The 22,395-nt window shown below is 38.4% G+C and overlaps 1 protein-coding gene across 3 annotated transcripts in view; it reads right to left on the minus strand.

The window, feature by feature from the left end:
- Nucleotides 1-20,720, minus strand: part of Tank (TRAF family member associated NFKB activator) — a 78,728-nt gene extending 58,008 nt beyond the window's left edge. For 2 of the 3 annotated variants that reach the window (XM_038337689.1, XM_038337687.1), the window contains exon 1: nt 7,372-7,502. The gene's annotated coding sequence lies outside the window, so the exon portion shown is untranslated. Of the gene's footprint in view, nt 1-7,371; nt 7,503-20,589 lie in introns of those variants that run through there. The other variant, XM_038337688.1, reaches the window with a different exon arrangement.
- Between the last annotated feature and the right edge of the window lie 1,675 nt (nt 20,721-22,395).

A 22,395-nucleotide genomic window follows, 5' to 3' on the forward strand; every position in this document is an offset into this window, starting at 1 on the left:
ATCCCCCCTCAAGAAAAGTAAACTATTTAACCATCCCATAGTAACAGCTGATTTGTTAACAGACTCAACTTTTCTTCAAGCAATTTAAATTAATAGGTTCTTCATACTGAAAAGATGGAAGTCTTTGATTTCCATCTTTATAGCAAGTAAGTCCACATAAAAATTACTTAACTGTATGTGGTCCATTGCTCAATAAACGATTTCCCACACTCCATTCTACTGCAAATATTTCAAGGACTCATACTTCTAACTTGCTAAGTAACCAGTAAAATGCATTTCTCATTAGTTTTCTTAGTCTAATCTAGTTTAAGCAATTCCCTACTTCAATGACTTAAAAGTTAGACCTCATTTTCACTGAAAACACTTTTTTGTGTGTATGTGAAGGAAAAATATTGGTTTAAGGTAAGTCAAAGTTATTATAGAGTATTGATACTTAAAACTATTCACACTCATCACATATTATCATTATGGAGACTTTATCTTTGAAAGAAAAGTCAGGTTACTGTCCAGGACATTTTTTCTGTGAGAAAACTAGCATTATTTATTCCCCCAATTTCTTTCCCTCAAAAATAAGAAACAAAAATACAAAAAGTTCTTTTAAAACTACTGTTATTCTGAGCCTTGTGGTACAGGTCTGTAATCCCAGCTAGCAGGAAAGTTGAGGTAGGAGAATCTTAAGTTCAAACCTGCCAGGCATACAGTGTGAGATCAAGGTTAGAACTTAAAACAAAAACTCCTGGAATAATCCCAAATTTAAAAAAGAGCATCAATCATAACAAAAAGATTGATTTACTAATCTTGGTCAAACAACAACACTGCACACAAAACAAAAAAATGAAGTAGGTAGAAGAATGTTATTGAGCAAAACACATTGCTTTTTATCCTCTTCTTCAATTCTGCTATGAAAGAAAAGGTGTTGCTTCTGCACAGGCAAGTTCTATACCCTGAAGGAATCTATCAGCTTCACTATATTGTCTTTAGCTTCCCCATTTTGCTGGGGAACTTACTTTAATGGTAATAACAAGCTGTCACTGTGCTGTAGCCAGATCTCACAGGCAGTTTCAAAGGAAATAGGTGAGAAAATTTAAACTATTTACTATGACGTGGAACAGTTCAGGGTGAAGGTGGTGTGTTGCATAAGCATGGAGCAGAACTTTAAGGACTGATTATCAGCCAACCACACAAAAGCTGTCCTAGCTAAGATTTCTACTGCTGTGATAAAACACCATGGCCAGAAACAACTTGGGGAGAAAGGGATTGATTCCATATCATAGTCTATCATCAAAGGTCAGGACAGGAACTCACACAGAGCAGGAACCTGAAGTCAGGAGCTGATACAGAGGCCATGGAAGAGTGTTGCTTACTGGCTTGTTCCTCATGGCTTCCTCAGCCTGCTTTCATTTAGCACCAACACAGAGATAGCACCATCTACAATGGGCTGTGCATTCCTACATTAATCACTAAATTAGAAATGCACCACAGGTTTGTCCACAGGTCATGGTGGTGGCATTTCCTTAACTATGGTTCTTCTCCAGCTTGTGTCAAGCTGACATAAAAACAAAAGCCCACTTTTAATTTTTTTTATTTTTATTGAGCTCTATATTTTTCTCTGCTCCCCTCTCTGCCTCTACCCTCCCCTCGTCAGCCCTCCCCCAAGGTCCCCATGCTCCCAATTTACTCAGGAGATCTTGTCCTTTTTCTACTTTCTACTTCCCATGTAGATTAGATCTATGTATGTCTCTCTTAGTGTCCTCATTGTTTTCGAAGTTCTCTGGGATTGTGGTTTGTAGGCTGGTTTTCTTTGCTTTATGTTTAAAAAACCACCTATGAGTAAGTACATGTGATAATTGTCTTTCTGTGTCTGAGTTACCTCACTCAAAATAATGTTTTCTAGCTCCATCTATTTTCCTGCAAAATTCAAGCTGTCGTTTTTTTCTGCTGTGTAGTACTCCATTGTATAAATGTACCACATTTTCCTTATGCATTCTTTAGTCAAGGGGCATTCAGGTTGTTTTCAGGTTCTGCCTATAACAAACAAAGCTGCTATGAACATAGTTGAGCACATGTCCTTGTGGCACAATTGAGCATCCTTTGGACATATACCCAAAAGTGGGATTACTGGGTCTTGAAAAAGGTTGTTTCCTAATTTTCTGAGAAATTGCCACACTGACATCCAAAGTAGTTGTACCAGCTTGCATTCCCACCAGCAATGCAGAAGTGTTCCCTTTCCCCTACAACCTCTCCAGCATAAGTTGTCATCGGTGTTTTTGATCTTGGCCATTCTTACAGGTGTAAGATGAAATCTCAGAGTTGTTTTGATTTGCATTTCTCTGATGACTAAGGATGCTGAGCATTTTCTTAAGTGTCTTTCAACCATTTTAGATTCCTCTGTTGAGAGTTCTCTGTTTAGGTCTGTACTCCATTTTTTTAATTGAATTATGTGTTCTTTTGGTGACCAATTTCTTGAGTTCTTTGTATATTTTGGAGATCAGACCTCTGTCTGATGTAGGGTTAGTGAAGATCTTTTCCTATTCTGTCCTTTGCTTTACAAAAGCTTTTCAGTTTTAGGAGGTCCCATTTATTAATTGTTTCTCTCAGTGTCTGTGCTGCTGGGGTTATATTTAGGAAGTGGTCTCCAGTGCCAATGTGTTCAAGTGTATTTCCCACTTTCTCTTCTATAATGTTCAGTGTGGCTGGCTTTTTATTGAGGTCTTTGATCCATTTGGACTTGAGTCTTGTGCATGGTGATAGACATAGGTCTATTTTCATTCTTCTATATGTTGATATCCAGTTATGCCAGCACCACTTGTTAAATATGCTTTCTTTTTTCCATTTGATATTTTTTGCTTCTTTGTCAAAAATCAGGTGTTCGAAGATGTGTGGATTGATATCTGAGTCTTCTATTTGGTTCCATTGGTCCTCCTGTCGGTTCTTATGCAAATACCAAGCTGTTTTCAGTACTGTAGCTCTATAATAGAGTTCGAAGTCAGGGATTGTGATGCCTCCGGAAGTTCTTTCATTGTACAGGATTGTTTTGGCTATCCTGGGTGTTTTTGAAAAGCCTACTTTTTAACCAAGTTTATTGTTAATACATAAATGTTAACTTATCTTTTATAGAATTATTCACTTAAAGTATTCTTAGAGTTACATGTAAGTACACAATGTGGAAAAGGACTCTGTGACATCAGTTCTGTCCTTCCAACTTATTTACGTGGCTACCAGGTTTCAAACTGAGGTTGCAAGGCTTGCAATGCAAGTACTTTTTCTTGCTAAGCCATCTAGCTAGTGTTAGAATAATTAACTTGAATTAAAATAACAACAACAAGAACAACCCCTACAGTTATTTATGTATGGATTGTGAATGGGGGAGGGGAGAGTATGTCCTGGCACATGTGTGGAATCCGAAGAACAATTTGAGAAAGCTGGTTTTCTCTTTCTGCCATATGGGTCCCCAGGATCAAACTCAGGCTATCAGACTTGGTAACAAGCTCCTTTACTCCCTGAGCCATGGAGCTGGCCCTAGAATTATTAACTTTTATAAATGCCTATAAATTGACATTTTTGGTTACTGTCAAGAATCATCTTAGACAGTAATGGAACTTAGCAATACACACCTGTAAACTATGGGGGACATGCCAGAACACACATGAATACTACTTTCGTGAGAATGCAGGCATTATGTGAAAGGTTATTTGGCTATTTTAATTTATCACTAAGTTTTCTATGGCAAAAATAATTATAGGGCTGGGGAGATGGCTCACTGTGTAACCCACATAAATAGCCAAGTAAAGTGGAATGTACTTATATCCTAACATTCCTATGGTAAAATGGGAGGCAGACAGGAGAAATGACCCGAAGCTGGGCCAGCTAGCCTGAGTACATACAGCTCAGCTGAAACAGGAGACCCTACCTTAACAAGGTAGAAGGTTAAAACAGAATCCTGAAGGAAGTCCTTCTGACTTCCGCACGTGCACCATGGCATACACACATTCATTCGTGCCCTTCTCTCCTGTCCCCCACCCCACACACATACACATGCATGCAAATGCGAACACAAATAAAAATGAAATCTTAAAAAAACTGACATGAAGCCGGGCGGTGGTGGCGCACACCTTTAATCCCAGCACTCGGGTGGCAGAGACAGGCGGATCTCTGTGAGTTCGAGACCAGCCTGGTCTACAAGAGCTAGTTCCAGGACAGGCTCTAAAGCTGCAGAAAACCCCTGTCTCGAAAAACAAAACAAAAAAAAAAAAACAAAAAAAAAAAACAAAAAAAAACTGACATGAGGGTTTACCATATAATGAGTATTTTTAAAAAATCATATTCATATACAAAGGTAAACTGCAAATGAAAATCATCTGCTGATACAAAACTACTTTTCTCCTGATTATAGCTGTTTATCTTTCTAACATTTTAAAGGCATAAACGTTAGTGAGTGATTTTAACTCATTTGTGTTCAGTTATGTCAAGTGAAGTTTGTGCTGTTATCTTCTGTCTTAGTTACTGTTCTGCTGTGAAGAGATAACATGATCAAGCCAGCTTATTTAAAAAAACATTTAATTGGGGCTTGCTTACAAGTTCAGAAGGTCAGTCCATGGCTATCTTGTCTTTTGGAAGCAGCAACTGAGAGCTTTAAATCCTGATTCTCGGGCACCAAGGCAGAGAGGGAAATTCTGAGCCCTTTGAAGCCTCAAAGCCCACCCCCACTGATACACCTCCTCCTCCAAGGCCACACAGCCTAATTCCTCCTAAAGAGCTCACCAGACTGGGGATTAAGCATACAAATGTGAGCCTGTGGAGGCTATTCTCATTTCCTCCACATCTCCTTTAGAATTTACACTGCCATTGCTCCCCTGCTAGCTGTGGTGAACTTCAGCAAGTCAAGGAAAAGAGGTAAGAAAATGTCTTTCAAAATCAAGATTATGAACTATATTCAGAAAAGAATAACACAGGACAGCACAGGACTACCTTTAGGGTGGATGGCTAATGTAGTCCTTTGAACTAGGTGCAGTATATGACAGATGTTCCAATAAACTAAGGGGTGTTAGACAAGGCAAGAGTACCTGGTTCTAAGCAACTGGAAAATATACCTTTCAGACCTTTGTAGCATATATGTCACATTTTTCAATCTCTAATCTTTAAAAAGATTAAAAAATAAAACAGAACAAAACCCCTAAACCTGTGGTAGGACATACATAACATAAAATTGGCCACCGGCCATTGTAAACTTCCCTTTTCTTAGAACAGGGTCTCACTTATACATGGAACTTGTTATGTAGACCAGCCTGGCCTTGAACTCAACTGAGATCCTGCCTCTGTCTGTGGACTGTCTCTGGACTGTGACTGAAGAAAGGCATGTGCCACCATGCCTGGCTTTCCTTTTCTCTTTTCAGACAAGGTCTCATGTATCCCAGTCCCCCACCTCAAAAGATAAAGTAATTTTTCAGTCACTTAGAAAACAACTGATTAAATTTTGACCTCCTCCACCCCTGTGTGCATGTGTATGTGAGTCAGAGGACAAATTATTTTGGGGAAAAAATGGCTACCCACTTGTTGTAGTTTTGTTTCTGCTGCTATGATAAACACTACAACCAAAACCAATTTGAGGACGAAGGGGCTTATTTCATCGTACCACTATAATCCATCACTTGGGGGAGCAGGGCCTCAAACTGGCGACTGGGGGCACAGATTTTGGAGGGGCCCTGCTCACTACCTTGTTTCCCCTGGTTTGCTACTCAGCAAGCTTTATTATCAAGTTCTGACCCTCCTCCTCAGAGATGACAGTGCTCAGAGTGAGCTGGACCCTTCCGCATCAACCAGCCACCGAGAAAATGCCACAGAGACATGTCCACGGGCCAATCTGAGGGAGGCAGTATCTCAAGTGAGAATTTCTCTTCCCAGGTATGTCTAGGTTTTGATCATGTTGGCAAAAACTAAGATGCCACTCATGAGAGAAATTATTTACAGCATACAAAAGTAATTTCAGATGTTTAAATGAGTAAATTCTTAATAAAAGATATAACATAGGAAACAATTCCAGTAATTTGTGAGAAGACAAAACCTTGGATTTTACAAAACCAGACACTTAAAGTCAAGTGACTAACAGTTCTCAAAAATATCTGGAATAGATAATGAAGGGTTACTACATCTGTATCTTCCTGAGTGCTAGGACTAAAAGCCACCGTATTTAGGCAACAACTGTATCTTTTTTTTTTTTAAGACAAAAAAGAAAAACTTTGGGAAAAATGAGCGAAACAAACAACGGTCCATCTTGAAGAATGTCATCGTGACAACAATCACCTACATACTTTACCAAGTATACTTTTGTTCTAAAGTCTAAAACAGCAGGTCACAGAACAGTATGCATGATCTCATATTCATGGGGGGATAAATAACATGATTATGCATCTTTAAGAGATATAGAAGGCTTTGTCTTACATGACTGGAAATGATTTAGTGTGGTTTCACATTCTACTGTATTACGTGGGGGTTCACGGTCCCTCTCAAAGGTGACAAAATGATTTTTTCGCAAGAAAGTGGTGCTTGTTTTTCTGCTCCAAGTTGCAAACTGCGGGACATTAATTTTCCTTCAACTCCGCACCACTTCACTTTCTACACTCTATACTATCATTTCTTCTTTTACGAGCACGTCTCAAAAGCATCTGTGAGAGAAAAGAGACCCTGGGGGGTTGCTCAGTGCAGCCTGCCTAACAGTGAGAGAGCCCCGGTCCTCTGGGTACAGCATCTTCCCCCTTAATCGGATTTCTTGACAGTCACCACTTTTTTTTTTTTTTTTTTGGTAGCCAGTCCGTTTACACCGCGGTGGGGAACTGTCTGGATGCCTGGTATACACGGGTGGCTAACTCTGCTCTTTACACCTCGAGCCACCCAATCTCTCCGGGACCCGTGGGGGGGAAGTTACTCAACTTCTCATTGACAAGACTCTGGTGACACGCCACAGGAAAGCCGAGGAGGGAATTGTGCAACTCCCGGGATAAACAGAAAGAACCTACTGAGCGTTCGAGAGCACAGCCGTCAGGGCGGCCGCTTCAACAAGTCAGCTTCTCTCCGGCAGAGAAGTCGAGGACTCCGGGGTCCCCCGAATCCCAACCCCGCGGGCCGGGTAGCGCTTATTTCCCGTCCCTGGAAGCCGCACCGAGGTCGCGGGCCGGAAAAGCCCCCCAGGGTCAGCTCGGGGCAGGGACCGGCGCTTTCCCTTGCTCCGGATTCCACTGTAAACTCGCTGTGGCCGCAGCTCCGCTTCTCCCAGGCCACCTCGCTGCAGCGCGCCCCTCCCGCTCACACACCCCAGTCCTGCGTCCTCCGCCTCGGCCGCCGACCCAGACACCCCAACTCGCAGGTTTTACTCACAGTTGAGGGTTTCCGCCGCGTTCTCTCACGCCAAAGGTCGCCGGTGCCCGGCGGAATGTCTACAGCCGGAAGTTGCTTTCCGTTCCAGTTCAGAGGGCAGCGTCTGCGCGCCCAGCCACGAACGCTTCACCTTCCAGCCGCAGGGCCAGGCCCCGCCCCACGTTCCTTCCTCTTGCAAAAGCCCCGCCCACAAGGCCGCGCCCCCGCCAAGCTCCACCCCAGCCAGGGGTCACATAGGAAATATGATAGCATGGGAACCCTGTATTGTAATTAAAGGTCATTTCAGTGTCTTAGCTAGAATTTTGAACAAACCATAAATAACTACTCATATCACCCTATCTAGAGAACCACTCAGAAAAACTTAAAGTATTGTGAAATTCCTGTTTAGAGGAGGTAAGGAAAAGCCCCGGAATCTGCATTTTCCCCAGGAGCCTTACGTGAATGTAATTAAGTGAATCAAATATTTACTTAATTATGTGTATTGAGAAATACTATACATACACGTCAATAGGTGTTTCCCCCCATAAGTAATACTTTCCAAAGAACATACCTGCAAAACAAAATTTGATTGTTGGTAAATGGGAATGGAAATTTATTTTTAAATTTCCCATGGACTCACAGTTTCTCATTATTCTATTCCTATGTCTAAGAGAGACATGTCAGGTGAACACAGAAAAACATCTTTTCTCTGTTCGAACAGGAGGATTGGGTTCTGGCTGCCCCAGTTTTTTTCTTCCTCTGGCACTTAAGTGTGTTTTATTTAGGTCAGTAAGTCCAAGGATTCAAACACTTGTCAAGTTCCAGAGGTAAACTTGAATATTTGGGGCAACTTTTAAAAGTCAAAGCATAGTTTAGAAGAATTATAAAACTCACATCAGCAGTGGTAGCTTGCACAGAACCTGCCCCAAAACAAGCCAATCAACGTTCTAGCAAGGAAACAGCTAACCGAGGAGCTCTGGGAAGTAGATTGTAGGGAAGAGGGGACAGCTTTCTTTAAGGTATGACCCATTCTCCTTTGGATGACCCTTTGTGCGTGAATATACACAGGCAACACAAACTGGATGAGCACTTGAAAACAAAAAAGGACATGAAGATCAAGTGGTTTTTTTGGTAATAGGTAATCATGTTAAATGTGATACAGCACTGCTTACATTAAATGTTTTGCTTCTTCTAGAGCAGGCTTAGGTGCAAAACAGAATTGAGAGGAAGGTCTAGAAATTTTGAATATGCCCCTCATCTCCACATACATAAGCTTGTTCATGGTCAATATCTTCAGCCTGGAGGCTGAAAAAGCTGCTACAAACAACAATGTACTAGTTTCATTAGGATAAATAAATTATCAACTCCTTAAGGCAAATGCAAGGCATATGAGGGACGGTAAGTATATATGTATTTTGTTAGGAAACTGCCAAACTACTTGTACTCCACCAATGACAAAGGAAAGTTTCTGTCCCCGACAGACCTTGCCAGCTTTTGGTGTTCCCAGTGTTCTAGATTTTGGGCATCCTAATAGGCAATGGTGTCTTAATTGATGGCTTCTGGGAGAGGAAGAGTGGCTGGGCCCTATGACACACGGACTTTCCTCGTATGTCCTCAAGTGTCATCTTACCCTGTCACTCTGGATGGCCAGGAAAACTCTATGTAACCAGGCCGGCCTTGAACTCAAAGACGTCTGCTTGCTTCTGTTTCCTGGGTACTGGGATTAAAGGCACCAGCTTTTTTGCTCTTTAAAAGAGCAAAAATTTCAAATTTTCATCAAGTCTAGCTCATTCAGCATTGATTTTGAGTATATTTGAAGCTGCTTTGAAATTTTTGTTGAAATTATAGAGTTAATACATTCAGAACGCAGGACTGAATGTATAGGCCATTTGAAACATGAATGTGCTACAAACTTTGAATAATGAAAAGTAAGTATTTCTTAAATATGTATTTTTCTTTTCATTCACAGCATGATAATTATGAAGAGAAGTGACTGTACATGTGAAATGAGCATGGATACTCCTACAATAATTTAAAACAGACAAGTTTTTAAATCAAAACTGTCATATTTTCCTATGATGATTATAATTTTTATCAGAATTGACATATAGTATATTTATTGAAGATTAAAAATATAGCATTGTGGACATCCATAGGTAGAAAAATGAAACTAGAACCATATCTCTCACCTGTACAGAAAATTAACCCTAAAAGAACCAAAAGACTTTAACATAAGACCTGAAACTCTAAAACCATTAGAGAAAAATGTAAGGGAGATACTTTTAGATCTTGACATAGGTAAGAACTTTCAACGGTACTCAAGTTTCTTGGGGAAATAAGGCTAATAATTGACAAATGGGACCTCATGTTAAATGAGTGATGAAGTAGCCTACAGAATAGGAGTCTTTGTTAGCTATACATTTGACCATGGATTAATATCTATAATATATAAAGAACTCAGTAAATTAAGCAGGGAAACAACCCAGTCAATGACATGACAATGCTCAAAAGATGAAATACAAATGGCCAGCAAACATATAAAAATGTTAAATATCACCAACTGCCAGAGAAATAAAAATCATAACTATATTGGCATTTCCTTCTTACCCTAGTCAGCATGACAACTCTTAAGAAAACAAACAAAGGCAAAATGCTTACTGGCAAGAAATGGACAAAAGGGAACCATTATACACTGTTGGTAGGAATGCAAATTAGCCCAGTCACTACAGAAGTCAACATGGAGGTTTCTCAGGAAACCAAAAGTAGATATGACCCAGCTACAACATCCCTAGGTAGTTACTTGATGGGCTCCAAGTTGACATATCACAGAGATAGTTGCATGCCAATATTTATAGTAGCACTATTATTCACAATATCTATTATGGAATCAAACAAGGTATCCAACAACAGAAATGTATACAGAAAATGGATTTTGTAGTTTTAGCTTTCACTAGTAGTTCCTAATTTTAAAATGGATACATAAAATTATACACACACACACACACACACACACGACACAGAATTGCAAACAAAACTGTCTAGGGGAACAAAAGGGACAATGGGAAGAGAGAGGGGTGAGAAAGAGGGTAGGAGGGTGTGGGAGCAAATAATGCTCAATGTACAATATATGCTTTATGAAAACCTTAAAAACTATATTGAACTAACACTGGTAGAAGTATTTTTGTGTGAATATTTTTGCATAAATTGTTGAAGTATATAAAGCCACTAATGAGAGGAAATGAGTAGACAGAGCTGGAAATTTGAGTCTCTGTCGGAGCTTGCTTTTTATATATGATTTCTATTTTCAAAGACCAATAGTAAGTTTTACTTAGCCAGGCATTCTTTTCATAGTGAAAAGCAGACAGTCTGTGTATGGGGTCTCACTTCAGTCCAACACCCATAGTGCCAACGTTGATGAATATCAGTTTCAAGCCCAAGAGTTAGCTGTGAACTGTCCATGTCTATCTGATCTCCCAATTTAGGATCTGTGCTGAAGAACTAGTAACAGTCGGACAGAAAGTGAGAACCACAGAGAATCCACACATCCAACTAGAAAGGGCTAGACCAGGTTTCAAATGAGTAAATACAAGCCAGCATTCAGGAGGCAGAGGCAGGCAAATCTCTGTGAATTCAAGGCCAGCTTGGTCTACATAGTGGATTCTAGGATAGCCAGAGCTAAGTATGAGATCCTATCTCCAAAAATACAAAGCAAAGCAAAATGCATATGAGTAAAGACAAAACAAAGCATGTCTTTGAGACGATTATGCTCCATAAGGAAAACACAAAACAGTGAATATTTTGGAATGTGATTTGTAGGAATGGCAAATAATCAGAATTCCTCCCCCATTTTTTTGCATATTTGGGGGAAGAATATATAAATATATACTCTCTGCTCTCAGTGTCACAGTTTGTCCCCACTGCCACCCATTGTTTAAACCATTATCAATTCATAATTATCATAATGACCTTATAACTATTCTTACACTTTCTCTTGTTAAATTTTAATGTCAGCATGGTCCTAGACTTTTTATCACCTAGAGTACTGTATATCATCTCATCCCATTAATATAAAATCCAAACTATAAAGCTGGAATGAGTATTATGTCCACATCTCTAGAAAGTGTCCCAGCACTCTGGAGGTGAAGGCAGGCGGATGAGTACTTCAAAGTCAACCTTGGCACACAGAGAGTCTGAACCAACCTGAGTTGAATGAAACTTTATCTCAAAAGAAAAAAAGAAAAATCCCTTATTTGGGGCTGAGTACGTAGCCTGTTGGTAGGGTGTTAGCCTCACATACGTGAAACCTTGTGTTTTACTGCAGCACTGCACAAACCATGGGTGCGCATCTGTAATTCTAGCACTCAGGAGATAGAGGCAGGAGGATAAAAAGTTCAAGGTCATCTTCGGACACAAGTTCCATTTCAGCCTGGCTACGTGATGCCTTACCTCTCAGGGAAAACACATAAAGAGCCCAAGGCAAAATGAGATTCTTGAAAGTATCAAGGGAATAAGAAGAGGAGCGAGGTTACAGTGATGTCGCTTATCTATCTATCTATCTATATCTATCTATCTATCTATCTATCTATCTATCTATCTATCTATCTATCTATCTATCTCTATCTATCTATCATCTATCTATCTATCTATCTATCTATCTATCTATCTATCTATCTATCTATCATCTATCTATCTATCATCTATCTATCTATCTATCTATCTATCATCTATCTATCTATCATCTATCTATCTATCTATCTATCTATCATCTATCTATCTATCTATCTATCTATCTATCTATCTATCATCTATCTATCTATCATCTATCTATCTATCTATCATCTATCTATCTATCTATCTATCTATCTATCTATCTATCATCTATCTGTCTATTTATCTATCAATCATCTATCTATCTATCTATCTATCTATCATCTATCGACCTATCAATTTATCTATCCATCTATCTATGTAGAGATAAGAATGCATAGATAGAAATAGATAATTGAGATAATTAGATAGATAGATCGATAGATGATAGATAATATATAGATAGATGATAGATGATAGATGATAGATAGATAGATAGATAGATAGATAGATAGATAGATCAAAATCAAAAGAGAAGTGTCATACTACTTGCAAGAAATTATTAAGATTAATGGCAGCTTGATGGCTGGACAGATGACTCAGTGGTTAAGAGCACTGGTTGCTTTCCCAGAGTACCACATGGTGGCTTACAAACAGTCTGTAAGGTGATTTTCAACAGTCTGTAATTCCAGTTCCAGAGGATCTGATGCCATCTTCTGGCCTCCGGGGACACTCATGGTACATAGACATACATTCAGTCAAACAATCATACACTTAAAACAAACTAAAATTTTTTTTTAAAATTAACAGCAGTTTTGCTTTAAAAACCAACTGAAAATGCAGAAGAAAATGTGTCAGCCAAGAATTCTATATCCCAGCATGAAGGAGGCAGAGGCCGGTTCATCTTTGTAAGTGTAAGGCTAGCCTGGTCTACAAGAGCTAGTTCCAGGACAGCCAGGACTATAACACAGAGAAACCCTGTCTAAAAACAAAAAGAAAAACAACAATAAAAAAGAATTATATATCCAGAAAGCTATCCTTTAGAAATGAAGGAGAATAAAGACACTTTGACATTAAATAAAAAGTGAATGAGTTTGTTGTTAGTAGGCTTGCCATAAAGAGCATTAAAGGAAGTAAGGAAAGATGGAATTTTTAAAAGCCTGCTAGAGTTGAAACCATATAAAGAAACAACAACTTTAGTACAATCAGTCAACTACATGAACACAAATTCTGGCATGATTCTGTTTTTATTTATAATTTCTCTCTTTTATTTTTTACATGAGCTTATAATATATAAGAATAACTTGCAGGAAGACACAAGGAATTAAACTAATAGTATTCTGTAGTTTATGGATGTTACTAAAACTAATTTAAGTGACTTAGTTCAATTCAATTCAATTCAAATTTTAATCTCTATGTGACCCCTAAGAAAACATCTTTTTAAAATATATAAGAGAAAAATGAGAAGGAGCTAAAATGGAGTAATGCAAAGAGTCAGTTAAACACAGAAGTTGGAAGTAAGGAATTAACTTTGGAGCCTGTTTTGGAACTAGCTCTTGAAGACCAGGCTGACCTCAAACTCACAGAGATCAGCCTGCCTCTGCCTACAGAGTGCTGGGATTAAAGGCGTGCACCACCACCAGCTGGTGGGAGAGTGGTTTATAAGAGCTTGCAGAAGCATTCCCTAATTGAAGGGATGGTGTCTGGAAACCAAAATTACTAGCGTGTCTCAAGCAGTGCATGATGAGGACAGGGAGTCTCTTGAGAAGATGGACTCCTGCAGACGCGTTGACTATGCTTACAAAGTGTTGTTAGCTGCTGAGTCAGGCAGCTGCCAACAGAATATTCCAGATAGTTGCCAGCTTGCATTCACAGAATAGTTTACAGAAAGTGACAATGGACTCAGAACATCTCCAATGCAAACAAGACGCTGTTGAGAAGGATGCTGATCAGCCAAGCTACCAGAGTAGTCAAATCAACCTTTGGAACAGAATATCATCTAAGAACATAAAAGCAATTCTTCAGTACTGAGGAGGAATTATCTTACATCATAATGCTGTGAGTTTGATTTTGCATTTTTACTTCTAAAGTTAAGTTAGAATAATTTGTACTAGCTTATGACTTCTGAAAAGAAACTCAATGATTAAATTTTGGAAATACTTCTTAAAACACACTAACTTTTTTATTGAATTTTAAAGTTGCTTTATTTAGTTTGACATTAAAGCAAAATTAAAAGATGACTTTGTTTTTCTTGTAAACTTTTAATATCAAAAGCCACATTGTCTAAACTGACCTTCAACCAAATTCTTAGTAATATTTAAAATTCATAAATAGACCTTCTACCTTCTATTGTGAATGCATGGAAGTGACTAATGTTCCTTTAAAGATTTTTTTCTTTTACTAAAGAGATATTTAAATTTTATGATAACAACCTGAGAGGTAATACCTAATCTTTTCTTTTCCAATAATTCAGAGATGTTATTTTTAATTTATCATAGCAAATTCTTCAGTGAAAACTAGAAAATAATATCAGATCTGAGCAGATTCAGCTTCTTGCACTGGGTTGATAGGATTTCTCTGTGTCTGTGTTCTTGATTAAATACCATTTTAACCTGGCTAGTCACTAGCAAGTTCACTTGTATTCTGGACTTTATTTTCAAATACAATGTCACATGAATTATTGTAAGTGATTACGGCATAAGGTTGTGTCATGGTAAAAAAATATAATGCTTGTAGGCATTTACTTATACGTTCATTAGACTGTTTTTTGGGGTTTTTTGCCCAAGTGTTAATAATTATTCATCTACTGTTAAGCCTGGATATTTTTACTTTGCTTGAGCTTTTAAAAAGGAAATACGGTATTGTATAAGAAATGCATACATCAAGAAGTACATGGCAGAAGTATTTTCTTATTAGTAATTACTATAAAAGTAGATAGAGGGCAGAGCTTGACCAAACATGGACAATCCAACATAGTCAAATGATCAAACTACATGCTGTCTAGAAGAGACTATTTTAGACGAAAAGACACAAATAGATGGAAGTGAAAGATGTGGATTAGAGAGCTGACCTCAGTGTGTAAAGAATTTGCCAAGCAAGCATGAGAATCCAAGTTTTTATTCCCAGAACTATGTAAAGCTAGAGGCTGCAGCATGTGTCTATAATCCCAGCACCTTTACAGGAAGATGGGTGATGGAGACAGAATCCCTGGGAAATCATAGGCCAAGCAGCCTGATGTACCCAGTAGAAAAGAAAGCCAAACTAAACCAAGGGCACCTTTCTCAAAGACGGAAGATGAGAACCGCTAGCATTTGGGAGTGTCCTCTGATCTTTGGATCATGATATACATGCACATGAATTCATAGATACTTACACACACAAAAACACATACATTATACACAAATACACAAAGATATAATAATAACAATAAAAGATAAAAATATTTTTGCATATAATAATCAAAAGAGAGATGGGTAACTGTACTAATATATTAGACAGAATTGAGTAAAAAACCTTCTACAGGAGACAAACCCTAAGATTATATCACCAAGAAGAGTCATCCACCAAGAGATAACATTTATGTACATAAATAGCAAAGAGAGCCTTCAAGTAAATGAAAAGAACATTTACAGAATTGAAGAGAAACAGACTACATTAATTATGAAAGACTTTATTATGCCACATTTGATGATGAATAGAATAACAGACCAGAGAGGGGAAAGACAACATGGAACACTACTGTATGTCAACTAGGCCAAACCAAATGTAAACAGAGCACTGTACCAACAGGAAGTAGAACACACACACTCAGCAAAGAGACAAGGACCCTTGTCCAGGACAAACCCTCCAAATAGTTGGAGATAGATAGACAGATAGATAGTTGGCACATCCGAAGTCTCAATGTATTTCAGAAAATTGAAGTCATTTGAAATATCCCCTCTGGCAAAGATGGAATGAATATGGACATCAGTAATCCAAGGAAAACTGGAAGAGACATCAACCTGTGAAAATCAACACAGTCTTAAACTACCAATGAGTCAAAAAGGAAATCACCAAAAAAGTAAATTTTGTTAGAGATTAATGAAAGTATAACTTGCAACACATGAAAGCTTATATAGTAAAAATATTGCTCAGTGAGACCTTAATTCCAATTAACATCCACATTAAGAAGACCAGGGGCTGGTGAAATAGCTCGGGGTATGAAGACACTCACCAACAGGCCGGACCACCTGAGCTCAATCCTGAGCACAAACAAGATAGAAGGAAAAAAACAGACACCCTCAAGTTGTCTTGATCATTACATACCATAAACATATAAATGTGATGAAAAAGACAAGAAAAGCAAGCAAGCAAAGCAGGGGTGGGAAGCTAGCTCCTCCAGAGAGTGCTTCCTTCCAAGCATGGAGACCTGAATTTGATCTCCAGAACCCAGGTAAACAAGTAAATGGGGCTTGGTGGTGGGCTCTTGTGATTCCATTGATAGAGAATCTGAGGTAGGTGGGATAAAGTAAGACCCTGCATATTTCAAAGAACTAAAAAGAGAAAAACAAATTACCAGGGGAAAAAGATTAACACAGATTAGAGGGGAGATAAGTAAAAGAAAAATAAAAGAATTTTAAGACTCAATAAAATATAAAAGTCTGGATTAGTGATAACTACACTAATATAGACATCAATAACAGAGGAAACCGACTTGAAGGGAGGAGGTAGGATGATATACAGGAGTTTATAGTTCTTGCTTAATTTTTTCTCATTTTTTTCTAAAATTGTTCTAAGATAATTTAACTGACTTAAATTGTTTATGATTAAAGAGGAAATAAAACTGTAAAGGAAAGTACATAGCTTGTGTAAGATCCTGGGGTCAATCCTCGGCATGTCTCATGCCCACCCCATGTGCACCTCCAAAGTCAAACCAAATTATCCTAATACTGTAAAATTAGGCTAATGTGAACGTGACATATAAATGTTACCAGATGGAGTTCAATTGGTGCTAAAAGTTCCCTAGCCTTAAATATTATTAGTAAACAATAAAGGCTTAAAAATACATAACTAAGCGCTCAATCAGGAACTGAGAAAAGTAAAATAATCTTTAAAATATCAAGAAAATATTAACAAAGGTAAGCCAAAAGATATTTTTATAAAGCTAAATATATAATGTCACACCCAAGGGATTAGTTCTGTGATATACTGATCAAGAAAAAGAGAAAAAAAAAAAACAAAAACAAAATAAGCATTAGAAAAATTATGGAAATGGTTAAAAAATGTGTAGGATATTATCCTATTTGTTTATACATTTGAAAAAAATTGATCAGAAGAATTGCTTTAAGAATAATTAGTTTCAAAAGCCTGCACAGGTTCAAGCCAGACAGAATCCCAGCACTGAAAAGAGGAAGTGGACGCCACCTTCCACCCCAACCAAGAAGCTGTCTGTAATTGATATTTAAGGCAAAAGAAAAATCAGTTTTCTTTAGTGGGGTCTCACTGGGTTTGTTAACTACACTTCAGGCATGCGGGGTGCCCAGGAATGGCTGGCCAACACAAAACAAACTCAACAGTATTTTTTTTCTTTTTTCCTTTTTTTGGTTTTTCGAGACAGGGTTTCTCTGCAGCATTTTTAGAGCCTGGAACTAGCTCTTGTAGACCAGGCTGGCCTCGAACTCACAGAGATTCGCCTGCCTCTGCCTCCCGAGTGCTGGGATTAAAGGCGTGTTTTGTAGACATTTTTTTTTGGTATCATTTTGCTTTGTTTAGATTTTTTTGTTTGTTTGTTTTAATGGTCTTTTGCTTGTTCATTTGATTTCTATTTGTGTGTATGTGTGTGTGTTTCTTGGGTTTTTGTTTTTGTTTGCTTGTGCGTGCACGCGCATGAGAGAGAGAGAGAGAGAGAGAGAGAGAGAGAGAGAGAGAAGAGGAAAGAAGGAAGAACACAAGTTTGGGTGAGTAGAGAAGGGGGAGTATAGGGAAGGATTGGAGGAGGGGAACCATGATCAAAACATATTGTACAAAAAAATTTTCAATTAAAAATTACTTTTCATAAAATTGTCTTCAAACAAAACCTACACTGTGTGAAGAAACAGCACTAAATTTGCAAAGATGTAAAACAATAGAAGTCGTTGGAAAAGGTTGTAAAGAGCGACTTGCAAGCAGGAACGCCAAGGTCGATGCTTTGGATCTATTCCCTAAACATTTCGAGGAACAGACCACGTGCATGAAACTGTCGTCAGAATATGGAGCGTTTCGGCATTTTTTTTTTCTCACTTACTTTCTGAAAGTAAACTTTAGTATCGAAACTCATCACTGATAGCTTCCATAAAATGAAAATATAGATGAATTTGCCTTATGAATATGAATGCGGAAATTCTCAGTAAATCACAAACATGTGCTTTCCAGTATGTATTTTCTTAATGTAAACTAGAGACAAGATAATCAATTTGGACACACATTTTTTCCTTCCCTCTTTGGATGTAACTTTCGAAAGCTGTTTGCAGGGAGCATATGAACAGCTGCTTTGTTTATAGATCTGCTTGCTCCGCCTGGATAGGGCTCCTTGGCTTACAACCACATTGTTTCCCTTCTTTTCTGTTAGTTTGAGCTGTGAACCGAATTGTGAAGCCAAAGTGAGAGAAGACAGGCGTCTAAGCATGTGGATCGAAGAGAAAAAGGAAATGTGTAGGCTTGGTTTGGTTTGATCAACCAATTTTATTATCTGAAGCCGAGAAATAACAGAATACAGTTGCTAATTATAAATCAGCTCGGTCACAGAAACACAGCGGCAACCTGATTTCTGCTAAGTCTTTTAAAATAGCAGATCACTGCCTCATTGGGAATGCTGAAATCAGATAGTTGTCTCTAATGTTACCAAAGACATTGAAGATTATTTAACATTTATATTTTTTATTAAGTACACCCTTAATAAGCCAGGATATACATATAGTTAATGATAAAGCGTTTCCCTCAAGCCAACAGCCAATCTCATTCTTCATATTAACCACTAGGGAAATTCCCCTGAGATCAGAAATATAACAGGCGACTGCTTTCTTCTCTGTTATCGAGCCCTGATCCAGAAATTCTAGCTGGTATGGTGAGAAAACAAGGAGGAAGCATGTCACCTGTTCTTTTTGATGCAGAAATCACATATAAATTGGATAATTTAGAAAGAAATAGATCGATTAAATGACTAGATAAAAATTATGAAATCGTGATGTTAGCTGTAGTTAAAACACACTAGAAAGAATATACAATCAGGAATAATTCTCTTACTGTGCACATAAGAAGAAGACAAAGCTAACTGGCTTGGAATATATTCTACTATTTATATTTACGATATAAATGTAAAGGACTCTGTATGTTTACTGAAGCCTTAATACATAGAAAGACAGGATGGTCACAGGCACTAAGGTTTTTGACTACACGGACAATCATTTCCCTTAAGTTAGTGCACACATTTTCTACATTTTCTAAAAATCCAACCAGATGGTTTTCCCAGGGGGAATTTAACAGATTTGTTTTGAACCATCCTGGTAGCCATAATCACAAATGTTTAAGACAAATAATTGGACATTGCTCTAGAATCCTCAGCTCTTGAGCATCATTTTAGGCAAAAATGAATTGACATACGGTTCCACATCCCCCAACTAGTGTGCTAGGTGTATACTTACACCTTTGGAACTGTCTTCCTAGGGACCAGAGAAATGGCAGTGGATGAGTGAGAAGGGACACAGTTTCCAAGAATGACTTGATTATTCTGTGACTTGGATGAAGTCATTTTCTCTTTTCCCCATCCTACTGCAGCTTGGGTGAAACATCCCAAACATAGTTTGACCACTGCAAAAGGGCAGGGCAGCAATGATAAAAAGCCAGGGGAAAGGAACTGGTAAGAGGTTTTAAGCCTTGTCTGACTATGCCACTGAACGAGTACCCCTGAAAGTATACAATCATTTCCCTCTAACAGACACTCCTAGCGAATGTCTGAAAACTAACATGACAATACTGACAACAGTTCTTGATATTTAATCTACGATTATCCTTAAGAAAATAATATTATATAGTCTTCAACATTAATTATGGTGATGAAGATAAAAGGAATTGTTGGTAACAAAGTAAGATGTGATTCCTGTATTTAGAAATCCTTAAAAGGCTAATAATAATTGATGTCATAAAATACTCATAGCACGTATTTCTTACAAGACTAAAAGTAAGTTAATTTCCTATTTGAATGGATCATTTGATCATGCTGGGATTGATTTTTTTTTTTAAATATCAGCAAGAAGTATGACTACCTCTTCTTTGAACTTACTTCAACTTAGCAAGCTAACTTAGGCCAAATGTTTCTCAGTTTTATGGTATGAAAGAAATCACTTCTTGAGACTTACATATTAGATATAAACCTACAAAATTCATTTCAATTAAAGACATAAAAAAATTCTAGCTTAAAGGTTAGAGGAAAAGAGAAAAGAGCCACAAGTGCTTTAAGTTTTCCTTGGATCCTGGCTTTTTTAACTAACTGTGACGATGACGACAGAGACATTACTGACTCGTGTCAGGGGCTGCTTAGCTGACCGATACAGGAGTGGCACAGATCTTGCTGTACCTAAGGCATCCCAACCCCTTTGCTATGCTGAGAATGAATAGGAATTAGGAAGATTCGATTACCTGTTTCCAGGTTAGACGCTTCCCTTCGCAGACTACTTTCCTTTAAAGCTGTAGGCAGGTACACATCCTGGAAGCCATTTGTTTGCCCCGGCTCTACTGCTTACTGCTGAGTGGTGCTGCCTGAACTGTCCTGAGCTCTCCCTTGTGTTGAACTGGGGACTTCCACTGAAAAATCCCCTGCCTTGAAGACTTCCTTATTTGTAACGATCAACAGCCAATCAGGGCAAGATATTGAAATGAAGCAAAAACTACCAGAAAATGTTCTGAAACCACCCGTGACTATAACTCTGACTTCCTTTTGAAGCAATGATATTTCACCTGAATAGTTAAGGCATTAAAAAAATTTAGAAATTGTAAACATGGAACTTTTTGGAGGAAGCATTTTTCATGTAGAGAGTGTTAAAGGTGAGCTTACTTGGAAAATGGCATTTTAGTCATTGAGTCACATTTGACTCCCAAATCATTGCATTTATAAACAACAAAACCCAAATTTTTTTTTGCTTTCTGACTTTCAGAGGCCACTTGGCTGAAGCCTGGGGAAAAAAAAATAAAGCATAGCTTAAGATTCTAGAGTGTGACCATAGACACTGGCAAGAAAGGTAGAAGCCAAGAAGTCTCTTTAGACAGAATTTCCAGTTTGAGACATAGGTCACTATCTACATAGATGATCACATGTTCTCACTCATGGGGTGGGAAGCGCTTCTCTCAGACCATGGGGAACTAACCTGTAAGATTTACATGCACATGGAAGGCAGTGATATTTGGACATTTTCCTTTGTCATAAAATTTTAGACGTGGAAATTTAGAAACCTCTGTCCCATTTCCCGTTTGCTACAGAGGAGGAAACGGGAGAAGGAGCCCTCGGAGTTACCAAGTTAGGAGAAACAGCTGCCCTGCATGATCTGAATCTAAGTGTGACTTCATACTCAGGGCACCGTGCTCTCCCGTGGCAAGTCCAGAAGCCAGGACAAGACTGGATGTAGTGGGCAGTCTCCCTGCTGAGTTAAGAAGTCCATGGAGGTATTCCCCAGAATTCCAGGTAAAAGAAATGGAAATGTACAGTTTCTGATTCGTGGTCTGGTTTCATTGCCACGTTAAAGCACTACCATCTCTTAGATTACATTTTAAACATATCGGAGGTACTGCTGTGTTTTGTGGAATTACTCTTTAATTAAAAAAACTACATTTTGCCGGGCGGTGGTGGCGCACGCCTTTAATCCCAGCACTCGGGAGGCAGAGGCAGGCGGATCTCTGTGAGTTCGAGACCAGCCTGGTCTACAAGAGCTAGTTCCAGGATAGGCTTCAAAGCTACAGAGAAACCCTGTCTCGAAAAACCAAAAAAAAAAAAAAAAAAAAAAAAAAAAAAAAAAAAAAAAAACCTACATTTTTTTTAAGTTTCTAAAGTGCTGAATAAGCACGTAATTAAAACTGTTCTCTTTACTTGAAAAATACACAGTGAGGCGTTTCTTCCAGTGCTGTGTACTTAGAACAATCTCACTGATGAAATAGCGAACATTAACCATGCTTTTGTGCAATGGAAAACAAGATCTAGCAATGTAAGTACAACCAAGAGAAATACCGAAAGCTTAAGGTATCATTGGTGTGAGGAGATTTGCTCCTTAAGAATTTACAGCTATGAAGCAAGCTTTTAAAAGTACATTTCTTTGGGGTAAAGAGGCGCTCCCATATCGACTGGGAAATACCCTCATTTTTGTTCCCCCCGTCCTGTCCTGCCTCCCTGTATTATTTACGTTGGGCATTGAGTTTGGCTGAAATTCAAAGTACTGAAAACTGGCTTTTCCTGGA

This window comes from Arvicola amphibius, chromosome 7 (genome assembly GCF_903992535.2).
Source record: "Arvicola amphibius chromosome 7, mArvAmp1.2, whole genome shotgun sequence".
Lineage (NCBI taxonomy): Eukaryota > Metazoa > Chordata > Mammalia > Rodentia > Cricetidae > Arvicola > Arvicola amphibius.